General features: G+C 35.2%; 1 protein-coding gene across 1 annotated transcript in view; it reads right to left on the minus strand.

Moving 5' to 3' along the window:
• The window catches only part of LOC107730568 (fidgetin), a 70,701-nt gene extending 66,295 nt beyond the window's left edge, over positions 1 to 4,406 (minus strand). Inside the window, exon 1 of the mRNA XM_016541423.1 lies at positions 4,231 to 4,406. The gene's annotated coding sequence lies outside the window, so the exon portion shown is untranslated. The remainder of the gene's footprint in view (positions 1 to 4,230) is intronic.
• Positions 4,407 to 11,985: the final 7,579 nt, after the last annotated feature.

Genomic DNA, 11,985 nt, shown 5'->3' on the forward strand with positions numbered 1-11,985 from the left:
GCTCAGCATGTCAAATACGGATCAGAACAACTCAATGTGAATACATGCAATTCACTATTCTGCTTCTTTTTTTTGTTGCTAGACTAACCAGCTTGATTTAGGCTTATTAAATAATATAGAGTAATTGACCTGAATAAATCCAGATCAAATATTTTAGCTTATTTGTCAAATCCTTTTCACAGTGTACATGACTGATGGTCTATTTAAAAACTACAGTGCATTTCACACACACCCTCCAAACGTTAATGGCCACACATGAATATGTAAAAGAGCAATTTGTAACCCCAGCTGAACAAAAGGAAAGTGAAATCTGCATATTGAAAAATATTATATTTACAACAGATATGACTGGTCAAGTCAGATGCGAGAATTCAACCGTTTGCTTGATGAATAATGCTGCTGTTTACTGTTGCCAATATTAATACATCAGATCAGACCAACAAGCAAGTCAAAAAAAAAAAAAAAAAAAAAAAAAAAAAATTCAGACTTGTTCCAACTGAATGCAAGTTTGATTAATGTGCATTAAAGCTATTGTATATTACAAAACATATAAAAAGACCTATGTTTTTGGATGCATATATATTTTATATGCAGTTAATACAAGGCTGCAAAATATTTGCCTTCACTAGAACAAATTAATTTTAAAGTACAAAAAACTCTGAAATAATGAGATTATTAAAAAATCATTGAACAAGTTTTTTAGATGCATTTTCATTGCATGCCACTTAACACTGCACAATAAACTAATTTTTCTAATGAAAAGCTATTTTATCTATCTATCTATCTATCTGAGTGTGTATGTTTACATGCATTTACATCTTAGATGATGCGGTGTAAAATGCTGCAAAATATTTGCCTTACAAATTACTTTTTAAAAGTACAAAAACTCAAATAATGAGATGATTTAACAATGCATGACTAAAAAAAAATAAATAAATCACAGAACAATTAGACAAAAAGGCTCGACATGATTTTAGACGCATTTTCACTGCATGACACTGTTGAAAGTCCACAGTAAACGGTCTAATTCTAAATATTTTTTTACTGTATTCAACACATTTGTGCAAAAATTGCCAAAAATGAATGTGTTAAAGCCAATTAACTGCATGATGCATGCAGCTAAATACAAATAATAGTTCATTCAAATGTTACAAGAATACAAACTAATGAACATTAAAGCTAACACTACAACTATATGTTTGCATCTTGTCAAAATATTGCCCAAACGTAAGCCTCAATCTAATTGCATGCACACATCTGCTAATTGCCGCATCAGCCGTGCGATTCTGAGCGTCTTCCATAGGTCTGTGTATATAGCGATCCGCCTGTAGCCCTGTGCTAGAATGTCAACACCAGATACATCAAGCAAAGAGGGTCCTGAAAAGGGGAGGGGTCAGCATCTGTCAACACGCACGCCACAAAACTCAACATGAGGTTTCATGTCAACCCTGCGGACTCACACGCGCAGCTACACATACACACATGCTCACGCCAACTGACATGCCATGCAATCAGGAGTGTGTGAAGCTGTCGTGTCGTTTAACATGCTCATAAAGCCCAGCCTGGGGTTAAATCGGGACCGAGTTAATGACGACAGCGCTTTCACACTTCAACCGCTCGCTGCGCCCACAAGGAATCACTCCGAGCACATCCCTTTGTCAAAATAGTATCATATTAAAAGCTTAAAGTAATAATTATTAATAACATTTACACCTCAAACTCATATCTGCAAAGCTAACTCAGGTCACCAATGCCTGTTGTGTTAATATACCTCTGCTAACCGTAGTGCATTACACATCTAATGGCTTATTAAACCTCAAAAACACATGGTCAATGTCCACTTTGATTAAAACACATCACAAAAAACACTCTACAGTAATGAAATCACTCAACATGTAGTGCATTTTTCTATTGATAGAGTTGAAGAGGCTTGGAAAACACACTTCAGTCTTCGCCAGGCAATTTTGATTGTGTTTTTAAATAACAAAATGCAAATGCAAGGGGTTTTCAGAAAAGAACATTATAACATTATAAATGAAAAATGGATGAGAGATGGGGCTTTGTTTTTTTTTTTAGTTAGTTGGTTGAGAGGGAGAAGCAAATGTTTGAATATGAAAATCTAATACATTTCAAACAAATCAACATGCAATTGCCTTAAAAAAAAATTAAACAAGCACTACAAGTTGGCGATGACGGTGGCATAACCTTCAACAAATCAATTCCTGACCTCAAGTTTCAAGTCTGACAACATCCACAGAACTAAGAGCCGGTGCTAAAGGAGGACAGAAAAATCCACAAGTATGCAGAAGAAAGAACGTGTATAGAAAAATAGCAAAATGTGCATAATGCTGGGCACACATCAAAAATTCATGCAAATATGTGCTCAAGAACTACATAAAATGTAGTAATATACAACCTCACTGATGGATGAAGTCCAATATTAAGGCTGAAAAATGTATGCGGCCACATACAGTCATTCCTTCTGGTAACGTCTCTATGCCCGCTTAGTATTTGATACTAAATAGTGAATATGTACAGGGAGCTAATCTTACCCTTAAAATGACTTTAAACTGAGTGTATTCAGATTGATTTAGTCTATTAAATAGCATAACTGACTTGAAAAAAAAAACAGGTTTTGTATAAGATACTACATAAAGTACATTTGTACGCTGTTTGAGAAAGATTTTGGGTGTATTGAAAACAGAGATTTTGAACAATATGAATGTAAATCACTCCAGACTGAAGTTTTATGTAAATACAATTATGCAAATACAACTCCATAAACTGCTAATAAACTCAAATCTAAAGGATTTTTATCTAAATATAATTACGTTTAGATACAAATCCAAGCCAAAACAACTATAGCCAAGAAAAAAACATATAAAACATTAATTTTGGTCAGGAAAAGGGCTCGTTTATGACATAAGACGATATATTCAAATACTATAGTGAACATTAATGATACTTTTTATCTTTAAAGACCTAAATTATAATAAATATTTAAAGCCCTCGCGTTTAATTGAAGAGTAAGTTCACTTCGAGTCGCTAGTCATCATTTTGACAGTAGAAATAGTGTCATCTTAGTTCTGACAGACATCGGCGACTGAGGTAAACACATCGGACACTTATAGTTACCGTGTCAATATGCCAATTTACGCAACTTTTATTCAAAAGCGCATCAGTTAAATCAAGATATATACATTAGGAGTGCTTTATGCGAGTGAAATTGCATAATAATTCATTATTAAGAACATACAATCTAACAGGTTACATGAATATTGCCCCTGTTCAAAGTCTAGTACGCATCGCATGACTAAAACAAAGCACATCATGCACGTACAAGCACACTTTGTAAGAGTGTATGGCAAAATATAAACAATAAATCAACGTACCATGTACACTGGAGCTAGTGATCATCTTCTCAGAGGCGAAAACAGCAGAAAGGAAAACGTGAATTCCAAAGGTTGCTCACAGCCACTTTTTCCTCTCAGCTATCGAATTACACTGTGAAAACCAGGGGCCTTTTCGTCAGGTACTCATTTAACCTACATGCATATAATTAAGAAGGCAAAACCGACAAAAGCTCTTGGACAACATGTGAGAGGAGGAGAGAGAGAGAGAAGGAGAGAGAGGGAGCGATGGGAAGGGGGGGGAAACACATGACCACGACAGCGAGCTCATGTCAGTTTTACTCCCAGGCTGAGGTAAAACCTCCCTGGGGTTTCAAAGAAACGAGATTCTCCACATGGAGCCAAATTCTAACTATTATTAAATAGTAAATTCTATTTACTTCAAAAAACACATTTCCAATGCTGAAAAGTCAAGTATTCAAAAAATGCATGACACGCGAAAAAGAAAAGCTGCAAAAAAAAAACTTTTCCAGACGATAATCGTGTATAATGCGGTTCCTGCGCTGCAGAAAGTTACTTTGTAAGAATTTCAACCCCACCCACTCTCACTTTCCAATACAAAATCTAACACTGACATAATTAATCATATTGAACTATTACTGACCAACTCCATCCGCCCGAGCCTTAACATCCCGCTGCACGCGCGATCGCAGCTCTTATCGAAACACAGTGCGTGTGTTTAAGATACGGCCAGCGCGAGCGCTTCATTTCAGCCCGGTGATGCATGGACTGGACATGCGTTGCGATAAAGGCAGGCGCTCCTCTCCTGGCGTCCAGTTAAATTCCTAATCTCGGTGGAAATAGCCGGGTTAACTCTTACCTGTTAGTATGACAGGATAACCTCTCGGGTTAGAGCGGCATCGATCCGACGGGCTCGCTGATGAATGCTTGTGCGGGTTAAGCGACTTGAAACCATTCCAAGTTAGTGTGGGGAAGACTGACCACTGCCTCTGCCATGTTGGAATTTCAAACCCCAAACAGCTGCTCTAGAGAAGCACAGCGTGCCGCAGATTGCGCATGCGCGCTGTTGGAGAGCCAAATTCAAAGCAACGCAGCGCGCTCGGTTGGATTTGCTTAAACACATGGTGTCTTGGCACACTTACACTTCTGACATGAATTATTCATTTACGGGATGTTTTTGTCTCTAAACGATTTCCAAATAACACACGAGGTAAAATAATATGCAACATTATTGTTATACTGTAAAATACACGATGTAGTAAGCGAGAAAAATTGTTCAGTATGCACAGCGGCCGTATAGCGGTAATTATTTTAACTGAATTTCAATAAAGTACAACAGACAGATCAAAGTCAAAGTGTATTAAGAACTACATTAACATAAATAAAAGAAATCAGCCAGGGTTGGCTAATAATTATAGAAATAAATGTAAATATTTGCATATATCGCTATTGTAGCGATATTTCTGTTGCATTGCAACGCGCTACGGTAATTCATGTTTCTTGCTAAAAAAATGGGCTATTGTGACAATTTGTTGTAATCACTATATATATAAATTATATATATATATATATATATATATTATTTTTTATTGAATTGAATTATTATATTATTACTATTTTTTATTATTAATATTTTATATAATATTATTATTTATTAAAGGTTTTATAAAAGTAAAAACGTCACTCCCGACATGCAAAGTTGTAAATAATAAATATAGCACAGCCTCTTATACCTCATTGCCTAAATATATAATAAAATGAAGAAATTAGGAATTTATTAGTGCTGTTACTATTACTCATCATTTTTCAAAACCACATAGTTACACCCACAGTTCCCTAGCACTGTAGCGTTGTCTCTTGCACAAGCAATCACGAGTCACAGTTTCTTCAGAAAATGTAAAATGCACTTAACTGGACGATTTCAGTATGAATTTTCCTTTAGTGAACTAAAAGCAATATAGCATGTTTTAATATTATGATTATGATATATAGATACATTAGATAGATGATAAAAAAATCTGTGGAGTTTAGTTATGAATGAACCATTAAAACAATGAAATAAAATTATTCTTTTATCTTATTTATCTTTATTTTATCTTATTAGCTGGAATAGATATACCTTTGTATAGGTCCTTTTGAAACCTGTCTGTTTTTTGTTTTTGTTTTTGAAATGAAGGGCAAATCTTGATGTGTCTTCTTAGCGGAATCACATCTGACTTTGTCATCCTGTCATATATCACACCATGACAAAACCACTCCACACCTCTTCTCTGCCGTGTCCCAGCGCTCTTTTGACAATCCGGAGGGACCTGGCTGAGGACCTGGAGTTTAGACACATGATGTGTACTGTGGAGCCCACAGTCCCAGCATGGCCTCTCGGATTTGTGCGCTGGGGCCTTGGGTTGATGCATCGATCTGGCCCTGAGCGTTCCCCGATGAGTTTGCAGGCCATTTCCAGTACAGCCCCAAAGCCTTTGGAGGATTTCTGCCCGTCGGCAGTCAGCGCCACTCCATTCAGCCTTTCTAACAAACGACTGCTTGCCGCACTCCAAGGTAATAATTACTGTACTACTTCAGACTCTGATCAGTGGAGACCAATTGAGTCTCTCTTTCTTTTGTTGCATCTCAAATTTTGATTTGATTGAGTCCCACCACACCTTGCAGCCCTCATTATGTCTGAACAATATGTATGTGATGAGGGTAGAGGAAGCGTGCAGTTTAGGAGGGGGGAAAAGGGCATCCGATTAAATGCTGCAGACGTAAACGGTAAACTGGACCAGACAAGAAAGAACAAAGAAAGAGAGAGAAATAAAATGGCTCTGTTTCAAAACCCAGTGAACTGCCTATTGCCTACATAGGCAGCTGCCTTCTAAGACGGCATTCTAACTGTAGAACCTTATATGTGACTGATTTAGAACAAGTTTCTCTGTAAGCATGTAAACTCACATTCATAATACTTATTGCAACTTGTAAGCACATGCATCTTTAAAGCACACGTTGCGATTTACAATGTGTGTTACTTATGTTGAAGAACAATTATGTTTATCTAAAAAGGAAACTACAGACATGCAGAGATGATAAGGTCATCATAACATGAAAATGAATATTTAATATTGCAGTGTTTATTATAAATGATTTTCCTGCATGTGACAAAATCAAGTCCCGCCGTACATGTTTTCTTATTCAAGAAGCCATTTCACTTGGGTATATGTCACAATAAGGAACAAAATAGCTAATTTTATCACAATTTCAAACAAGCAAACCCCTCATGCCCACTTTAACATGTTGCTAAGCCAACAATGTTAAACTCTGATATGCATAAAATGCATAATATACAAATATTGGGTAAAACAGTAAATTTTTATGTATGATATTTTTTATACTTTTATACTTGTTTATTCTTTTTATACTTCGATATGAAATGCTATACATGTATACTCGTCCACAGCTCTTTTTTTGGGGGGGTGCATTTTTGGTGCTTTTTTTAATGTATTTATTTGGTGCATTGCATTTAGGGCATCTTTATTTACTATAATGCTTCCTCCTTTTAGAAAAGTCTTCATGTCGGAAATGCACTTGCGCTGCTCTAAATTGCTGCCTACTATCTAGGCAGCTCACTAGGTTTTGTAACAGAGTGTCTGAGTGAGAGAGTGAGAGACAGTATAGCTCTGTCAGTACTGTAGATGCAATCAGGACGGTTATTAATCTCCAGGTTGACAGTGTAAGAAACAGCAGAAGAAAAGTCGCCCATTAGTATTGGTTTTTCTCTACCTGCGCACCGCACAGGCACAATGCAGGAGAGCCTGGCTGTCTGCTGCCTTCTACCATCACTCTAAGGACGAGAGGTCAGAGAGAAAACAACTGCTGTGTAGACTCCAGCCGGAGCGGCCGCCATTGTCTCCTAGCCGCATATGAGAAAGTTCTCTCTGCGCCTTTTGTCCTTGTGTCAGCAGGCAGGACATTCTAAATTATTTTGCTCAGCTGCCTCCCTGAACTCTTGCTACGGCACGTCAACACACACATCATCCAGACACACACACATACACACACACACACACATCGGAGACGTGAGTGTGTGCCTGCACTGCCCTAACATCCAGCACAAACCCTCAAAAACACTAATACACACACACATAGCACACTAGCATAACACTGGCTAAGGATGGAGCACGGCTCCGGTTTCTTGTTAGTGTATTGATTAGTTGTTTAATTGGTAATTACTGTTCAAGTGCACACCGTTCCCTTGTTGTAGGGAAATTTTGATAACATATTTAGTCATTTGAGCTGGTTGAATCAAAATATTCTGATGAGATTACAACAATGCATATTGACATAATTGGCTGTACATTGTTAAACCAATAAGCCACTTACAGTGATTTTACAATGGGATGTTTTTAAAACCCTTAAAGTGATTAAATACTCAGAGGTTGGCGAGTTTCTGGCTGCTACTTGACCGACCGCAGTATCCGTGTTTATCAGGTGGTGGATCACTGTCTGTGCTCTGATTGGTTGTTTTCAAATTGCATCACTGCTTATTTGCAAATAGTATAGTTGAATTCGCCAACTTTCATTGAAAACGAATGACATCTGGTATGTTTCTACAAATTGCTGTCAGTGTGAACAACACTTAGCTGTGGTAAAATCAATTGCTGTATTGCTTTTACAAAATACTGGCAACAGCAATATGCTAAAAAATAAATAAACAATGTTTCATAAATAGTAGAGCTGCACAATTTATTGTTCAAAGACTTTGATCTCAAATCAAACACCTATGCGATCTAATTCCTAAATGACAATTCAGCTATGTCTAATCAAATAATTTAAAAAATATATATTTTATTATAACAAATATTTATTTTATAATTATATAAAATAAATATTTTATGCAACTTTACTTTCATATTTTTGATTTACATAAATATTTACACATTTTGATTAACATATTTTCTACTTTTTGTTTATTGTTTTTTTAAATAGACTGAAGGAAGCACATTTTTGTTTAGTAGCCTAATATTTAGGTTTGGTAAATCCCTGAAATAAACATTTTCCATCAAAATAGGGAGAGTATCATGATCTCTATTCTAAGCAAGCAAGCAAGCAATCATCATTTTGTCAACCTATCAATATTGTGCCCGTAATTGCATTGCATTGCATTTTATTCTGCTTGTCTGAAACATGCACATTCAAACATAAACATGTAAATCTGCCATTCCCATTCTCATTGTCCATGAAAAATCATTATGCTTTATTATCATATGTGTAGACCATCACTGTAACGGTTAATTCCTCACCTGGTGAAGTTTGGCTCCAGTGTGAGCTATATAAGTACTCATTAAAGAGGGTGATGAAATAGTCCTTAAACACATGACATTACACCTTAAATGTGTTTTCCTCACTTCAGCCGCTAATCCGTGCTGTGGTTAACAACAGCCATTTATCTAAATGGATTTCAACTGATTAACCATTTAAGTAATAATGATCAGGGCAATGTAGACCGCTAATTTGATAGGAATGTGTTTCTAAGGTTGTTTATTTAGACACACACGCAGAGTGAGATTGTCTGGTTCCTCAGGACTGGGGTTAGGGGTTTGTCCAGTCACGTGACGTGCTGTTTTTTAACCTTCTGCCTGCAGACTTCGCTGTCAGCTTCCATCATTTCAACTGAGCTTGGCAGAAATTTCATGAGATTTTTTTTTTTCTTCTTCCATTCTGTCTTTCTCGATGGAAGCACATGCTTTGGAGAAAAATGTGGTCTATAATGCTTTAAATCACAGCAACATCACTGAAAATATCTTCATTTGCTAGTTGTTCTTTCTCCTTGAACTGAGTAACATGTCTGGTTCTGTTCACGCTCAGATGAACCATATAGAAACAAAGAATAAGAATCTATAATATAAAAAGAGAAGAGAAATGCAGTTTTCCTCTTTTTCCTTTTGGTTTAATTGTGGAGCAACTCATTTTTGCGGATCTAACTGGCTACACATGAGTACATCTCATTTTCAAATATTGTTTTTGCTATTATATTCTCTTGATTTAGTTTAGAAGATGAGGGCTTCCCACATTACTAATCTCAGACATAAAATATTATCTATTGATATCATGAGAACTTACTTTTACATCTTTGTAGCCATAATTGTTGCAACATGGATCCTCCTGTATCCAAGAATACAGCTATACTGTATGTTTTACATATTAGCAAACAGCCAAAACCCTTTGATTAAAGGAATAGTTCACACAAAATTAAAAATGTTGTCATTATTTACTCACCCTCATGTCCTTCCAGACCCGATTGCTGTTATTTTCAATAACTTATGTGAGGAAAAAGAATTTAAGATGCCTTCCATGTCAACTTCAGCTTAAAAATCTCATTCTCCATGCGTCGTTTTTAAATTTTACTAAATAGTATACATTTTAGTTCGCTTCAAGCAGGATTAATTGAATTGATTAATAGGTTAATTGAAATAAAATTATTTTACTGAAGTAAAATAAAATATTAAAAACTTAAATGTATTTCAGCTAGTTGCCAAGGCAACATTTCTCATTTTCGGTTAGTTTAACTTGAAGTACTACAATAACTAAAACAAAAAAATAAAAATAATAACAACAATAATTAATTAATAAAAATGACAAAACCACACAATTAAATTACTAAAAATTTAACTGAAAAATTAAAGTGAAAACAGAAAATGTAACAAAATCTAATTCAAAATATTATTATTTTTTAAAATAATTAATTGTTTTTATGGATTTTATTTTGGTATTTTTTGTCAAATTGAAATAAAATAAACGTTAACTGAAATAAAATAGAATATAAATAAAATAAACTTATTTTATTTCAGCTAGTTGCCAAGGCAAGATTTCTTATTTTCATTTAGTTTAACTAGAAGTACTAAAATAACTAAAACTAAAATAAATAAATAAATAAATTAATTAATTAATTATTAAAAATGACAAAAACACACAACAAAATAACTAAAATTTTAACTAAAATGAAAGTGAAAACAGAAAATGTAACAATAAAATATAATTCAAAATATTCATTTTTGAAAAAATTATTATTGTTTTTATGGTGCTTTTTGTCTTCTTAGGAGCAGTCACTGTCTCTATAAACATTAAATTGAAAAAATAATTATTGTTTTTATGGTGCTTTTTGTCTTCTTAGGAGCAGTCACTGTCTCTATAAACATTAAATGGAAGAGAGCTGCATGTCACTCCTTTATGAAGGAACAAAATTAAGGTGAGTAAATAATAACAATAAATTTTGTTTTCAAATGAACTCTTCCTTTAACAGAAAATGACAACGAGACTCCAAGAGGCTCTAACCAGTCTGAGGTTGTGATTTCCGCAGGACGGGCTTAAAGAGGGAATAACGGGCTAAGACGAGAGCGGGTGAACGAAAGCGAGAGAAATGAAAGGTTTGGTTTCACATTATATGATGATGTGTAGCCAAGTCCCTTTATGGTCTCGGGCTAACGTCCTAATGGGGACAAGCTCGCAGTGGATGAAGCCCACAGAGGATAAGATACTAAATCTCGCAATAAAAGCAATGTGATTTACAGTAAATTCCAGCAGACTGACAGCGCCACAGCTGAGGGCATAAACACGCTCCTTTCAGCAGAGCTCCTTCTCTCGCTGAGAAGTACAATTGCGCAGCCAGGCGTTCTGGCTCGCCAGCAATGACTTTGATAAATAACCAGGAAGTCCCACTGTTGGCTTAAAACTAGAAGTTGTTCAGTTGCGATTCTGCATTTGTCCTCCTTTAATGGGTATGGAAGTGGCTTTAGCCGTAATCTGGCATTGATTGATTAGGTCTCAGTACGGCTCCCAAACAATTCATCCACCAAGCATAGGTTGACATGCAACATAGCTAGTAGGCACATTAAAATAAAATACATGTCACAGATATATATTTATTTGCACTATATTATCACATAGCTCGAAATATAAATTTGAATATATATTTTATCTTTTTATGCATACATACATTACACTCACGTAAAGTGAATCATACTGTAGGATACAGAAAATCTTGAATGCTTTATTTTGAATTTTATCGCAAAATGCAACTATATTATCACACAGCTCAATGTATAAAGTTGGATATATATTATTGGATATATATTATATTAACTTAATCTGCATACATACAGTACGCTCACGTAAATATCACAATTCAACTGCCTGATTTTTTATTTCGTCCCAATATGTAACTGTATAGTCACTCGGCTCTTCCAGTCCAAATTTCTGTTTCTGTCTAATCAAACAATATGTATATATTTATGTGTGTGTGTGTGTGTATCAGGAATTGGTTATACATGATGTTACATGCATGATGTTCTTAAAAAGTTTTATTTTCTGTCTTGTAGTAAATTCCGCCTGTCATACTACCCCCATCGTTTGGAGAGTTTTAAGGAGATTGTAAGAGCATCATTTTTTGGAAAATGCGAGCACAATGTATATGGAGACCGGTAAGTTCTGTTCATAATCGTAAGCATGACACTAACATACATATATACAATATAGACACAATATTTAATAAATAGTTACATTTGTTCATCAGAATAAACTATTCATACGCCATGTAATATAGTTTATTAGCTAAACATTAGACCAT

Source organism: Sinocyclocheilus rhinocerous, unplaced genomic scaffold (assembly GCF_001515625.1).
Source record: "Sinocyclocheilus rhinocerous isolate Xijiao unplaced genomic scaffold, SAMN03320098_v1.1 scaffold818, whole genome shotgun sequence".
Classification (NCBI taxonomy): Eukaryota; Metazoa; Chordata; class Actinopteri; order Cypriniformes; family Cyprinidae; genus Sinocyclocheilus; species Sinocyclocheilus rhinocerous.